Genomic DNA, 5,038 nt, shown 5'->3' with positions numbered 1-5,038 from the left:
GGTTTAGGACCACAAAAAGCACCCAAGACCTTGCCCTCACTCTTCAGGAAACAACAGCAAAAACAGGCAGCATATCTTGGCACCCTGCGTGCTGGCTCTTCATCGTACTTCAGATCTACCACACAGTCTGATTGTGTCTTTCGAAGAAGGTATGATGTGAAATGGGATTGGAAAGATGTGGTAGGTTTTGATATAAAGCAACCAGGGCAAGAGAAACTAACCAGAGAGGAAAAGAATTAGAATGGTTTATGTGTTTTATTTTGGTTTGCTTTTTGCTCTTGCCATCAGAGTGTGCAAGAAAAATCTCTTCCCAAGCCCAGAGCGCAGGAGGATGCTTCTGGAACGGAGAAGGGCGACATACAAGCAATAACCAGCAGGGGGCAGAGCTGCTGTTGTCCAAGTAACAGCAGAGTGGAGGGTGGCGGCCAGCAGGTCTGGCTAGAGGATGGCTGGCGGGCACTTGGTGTGAGCTGCCCTGATCGCTGGCTGGGGTGTCAGAGAAGAAGAGACTGAGAGTGAGCTGGGTGAGGCTGAAAAGGAAAAGGGGCACAGGAAGGAAGCGTCTCCCCACACGCCATGCACAGCCCTTCCAAACTGCAGGCCGAGCTTGGGTGTCCAGGGGCCAGTGCTCAGCCTCTCCAGGCAGTCGTGGCTGAGACCTGACCTGAGTAACTGTGAGCAGTGACCAACGGCTGGTTTAAGGCTGATTTCAGAACAACAGACTCCAGTTTGGTTGTCTATAGACCAAAACAGCCTGTCTGGCCTCAGCCAGGAAAGCACTAGTGGCTCTGGGGAGGACCACCTCTTAGCCACCACCAGGCCCCGGTGCCATGCTGTGCAGCATGCAGCGGTACACACGTGAGTGGCATCTGTCAGGTGCCTGAGGTCACTGTATAGCTTAACAGTACACACGACCGGCTGGCCTAGGCCAAAAGGTTGGGAAGTCACAGGAGCACAGGCAGTTAGAAGCCCCTAAGAAGGGACAAAATTTGAGACCAGTAATCTGATCTGACTTTTAGCTGTTGGAGGCTAGCTACATACATTTGAATGGGTGAACCAATTTCTCTGTGCCTTAGTTTCCCCATTTGTGAGATGCCCGGGTTAGATAATTACCTTTGATGTACGTTACAGCTCTGAACTTCTGCAAGAGGCCCATTCCCCGGGCCAGAGGACATGTGGAACCTGGGAGTGCGGGAGGGGGTGAAAGGAGCCCCGCAGAATCTGCCTTGCGCACATCCTCCCCTGTAAGCAGCCGCCCAGCAGAGGCCACTGCGGCACTGCCCAGCCGCCCCGCCCGCGTGGCCCAGCGGAACACACCCACGGCTGCTCAGAGATTTCTGGAATCTCACTGGATCCCTCCCAGGAATGTTTATTGCTCCTTACATCAGCAGATGGCTTTGCATCAGCAACCCTGCCGCAGGTCACTCTCCGTGGAGAGGAATTGCAGGGTTCTGGCTTTAGAGTGTGAAATCTGCCTGGATCCATTCAGTATACAGTTAACTAAAGTTAATGCCCAGGAAGCAGAGACACAAATCCAGGCCCTGCAGAGGTCACAGAACTTCACCTTGCACACAGTCACGGGAGGGGGCAGGTAGAGGAGCCGGGAACCCTCCACTCCCAGCCCGGGCCACGGGCCATGAGCATCACCAGGCCTCGAACAGGGAAACAGCCTTCTAAAGTCATTTATCCTCCCGCGGACAGCAGTGACCCCACAGCCCCAGTCTCCTTAGCTTTCCACTGCATCACGGCGAGAATTTTAAATGCAAACCTATAAAACATAAAATAGGCGAGGGATGGTTGTTCCCGTGATTTCCGGGCACAGAAAGAGAAAATCGTGATCCCGTATCACCCACCCAGAGAACGACACAGCCCCGAGTCTGGGCCGCAGCCTCAACAGGCCGGGACCTAGAAGGGCGCCCCCGGAGCCCCCGCCGAGCGGCTGGGGGGCGGCCTCGCCGGCTCCGCAGGGGGCTGGGGGCGGCGCGCGCGGGGTGGGGGGACTCGCTCCCCTCCCCGCCCGCGGCGCCGCGGCTGCGCCAAATATGGGCAGAGCGGAAGCGGCGGGCAGACGTCACGGCGCCGGGCGGGGGCGCGCTGCGGGCCGCTGACGGGAGGCGCTGACGGCGGCTACGTGTCACCGTGGAAACCAAACAGTAAATAGAGGACTCGGGAGCTCCTGGCACCGACCGCCCCGGCGACCTGCCCTGGAGCAAAGGACCGGAAGCCGGGAAGGGCTGGGAGAAACCTTGGGCTGGCTGGAGCCGGAGGGGGCGGGAAAGGTTGCGGAGAGAGTGGAGGTGGGGATGCTGCGAGTACACCCCAAACGTCCCTTTTGGGCGCCCCCTCTGCGAAGAAGTAGCAAGGACCGGCCAGGAATGGCAGGGAGCCAGCCAGGCCCCCGGAGGGCCTCCGTCCTTCGCCCTGCAAAGGTGTTGGGGATATCGGTTTTTCCTTAACAGAGCTAAAAATAAAGGGTTTGGAGACACACTTCCCGGAGTTCTAGATTTCAGAGTTGCCACTCCAGTTGGATGATCTGGAATAAATCACAGGCATTCTGCACCTCCAGATTGTGTCACTATAAAATAAAAATAGTAGCAGGACCTACCTAAAGAATATTAGAGACCGAAAGAGTAATATTGAGAGTGGCACACACCTGTAATCCCAGCACTCGGAAGGCTGAGGCAGGAGGATCCCCATGAGTTGGAGGCCAGCCTGGGCTGCAAAGTGAGTCCAAGGACAGCCTGAACTGCTGAACAAAACCTTGTCTTAAAAAGACTATAATATAGGAGAAGCGGGAAAGGGCCCAAGGTTTGAAGGATGGCGGACGCGTGGACCAGCATCAAACCGCCCACACCGTAGAGGGGCCGGGACCTCTCGGACTCGGCCTGGTTGGGCGGACCTGTGTGAGAGCGAGGGACGCCGAGGGCTTGGAGGCACATCACGCGCTTACGACCAGCATTTCAACATGATGCTGGGAGATGCGAAGAAGCTGTGGCCGCTACAGAAACTGACGAAGAGACGTAGGAGGAGATGTGCAAACCAGCGAAGCAAATACCGCAGTGCTGTTTGTCCCGGGCGACGGCGTTGTGCCGGCTGCCCCTCCACTAAGAGCTGCCGGAATGGACGCTCTGTCGTGTGTGGCAGCTTTGGGCTGTTTAACTGCACCAGACGTTCGGGGGACACGGCTGCACGCTGATCCCTGGGGATTTATTCACCAATGAAATGAGCTGATTTGCAAAAACCTTGTAACACTTTAAGTGAAGTAGCATATTGTTTTTCTTTTAGCTTTCTACTACACATGTTCACCAAAGTGCTGAACGTTTTCAGGAGTTGGTTTGCTCTGTCATTCTTTTTTTTCCCCCCCATAATTTTATTGAGAATACTCTGTCATTCTTGCTAACAGTGTCTAGTGGTTTTTTCTTTAAGTTAAAGTTGATGTTTCCCTTTTAACACACACACACACACACACACAAAGGAGATATATATATCTATATATATCAATATAGATATATATATATATATATATATATATATATAAACTTAAAGGGAAAACTAAGTATTTACAGCTGTGTGCTGCCGCACACAGTCCTGTTCATTTTCATTCTTCAGCAGCAGGAGAAAAGCTTACCTTGTATTAGTAGTCAACTACTAAGCTATAGTACTGTTGTAATGTTTTGCTTTCTCAATTCGTCCTTTAGATGTTTTGTTTTCTTTTTGAAATGGGGCCTCACTGCATAGTTCTGGCCAGCTTTGAACTCATTATGTAATCGAGGCTGAATTGAGAAGGATCCTCCTGCCTCGGAGTCCACAGTGCTGGGATTAGGGATGTGTGGCATCACACCCAGGGCTGGCTTGGTTTTGTCTGTTTGAGACAGGGTCTCACTATGCAGCTCAGGCTGGTCTTGAGCTCACTCTGTAGCCCAGGCTGGTCTCCAATTCTCAATGATCCTCCTGCCACTGCCTCCTGAGTGCTGGGATTACAGACCTGTGCCACCACATCATAGCCAGTTTTGGTGTTTTGTTTTTTTTTAGCATAATGATAACATCATAACCAGTTTTGGTGTTTTGTTTTTTTTTAGCATAATGATAACATTCATGGGAATTTGTACAGTCCATGATATACCTTGCTTCTTTTCTCCCGCCTTTCCCCTCCCTGCAGCCACTTTCCCTTCTTATTTACAAATGGAACCAACCCTTTTTGTTGTTGTTTTGAGACAGGGTCTGGCTATGTAGTTCACACTGACCTTCAACTCAGTGATCCTCCTGCCTCAGCCTACCAGTGGTACTATTATGGGCATGGGCCATCATACTTGGCCTATCCTTTAGAATTTTCTGGGGGAAAGGAATTGAACCCAGAGCCTTGTGCATGCTAAGCAGGCAGTCTACCACTGAGCTTTCTCCCCAGACCCCTGCCCTTTAGTTTTAAAATGAACAATTTTGCGCAGAGTAGGGTTGTACACCTTGTAATCCCAGTACTGGGAGGTCGAGGCAGATGATTGTACTGAGTTCAAGGACACCTTGGACTACATATCAAGGCCTTAGATCAATAATAATAATAATAATAATAATATAAACAATTTTAAAGAAATTTTTCATTTTAAAGATACTTAAGTTTAGAAAAGTCTCATATATTATAAGTAAAAAGTGCATTTGCCAAATAACATGACAAAACATTACGCTACTTTCCAGTTTAAAAAATTTTAAATACACTCCAAGTGAACAAATAAAATAATGGAACTGTCCAAGGAGTGAAGTGCTGCTTCTTTGTCCCCACGGGCGCTAAGTCGCCGGCTCAGTTCGCGGCAGAGCTGCTTGACCGGAGCTGTGTGCCCTCCGCTCCCGCAGGGTCTGGCTGCAGGGCCGGTACGTGCAGAACAGTCTTGGAGTCGTCTTCATGTGAAGGCTCACGGCCAATCTACATATCACAAAACAACTATCAGAGTAATGAGTTCGCTTTTTTTTTTTTTTAATTTATTTGTGTGTGTGTGTGTGTGTGTGTGTGTGTGTGTGTGTGTGGCCAGCTCAGCCCACCAGGGGG

At 51.1% G+C, this 5,038-nt stretch overlaps 1 long non-coding RNA gene across 1 annotated transcript; it reads right to left on the bottom strand.

Moving 5' to 3' along the window:
- Positions 1-362: 362 nt before the first annotated feature.
- On the bottom strand, positions 363-1,913 carry LOC111812767. Its single transcript, XR_002818177.1, has 3 exons — positions 1,318-1,913; positions 1,114-1,182; positions 363-530 (listed from the first exon to the last, which is right to left on the bottom strand). It is a non-coding gene; the product is annotated as an uncharacterized LOC111812767 (long non-coding RNA).
- Between the last annotated feature and the right edge of the window lie 3,125 nt (positions 1,914-5,038).

This window comes from Octodon degus, unplaced genomic scaffold, assembly GCF_000260255.1.
Source record: "Octodon degus isolate 3935 unplaced genomic scaffold, OctDeg1.0 scaffold00007, whole genome shotgun sequence".
In the NCBI taxonomy this organism is placed as follows: domain Eukaryota; kingdom Metazoa; phylum Chordata; class Mammalia; order Rodentia; family Octodontidae; genus Octodon; species Octodon degus.
The sequence above is the reverse complement of the archived record's forward strand: the minus strand, read 5'-3'. Positions and strand labels throughout refer to the sequence as shown.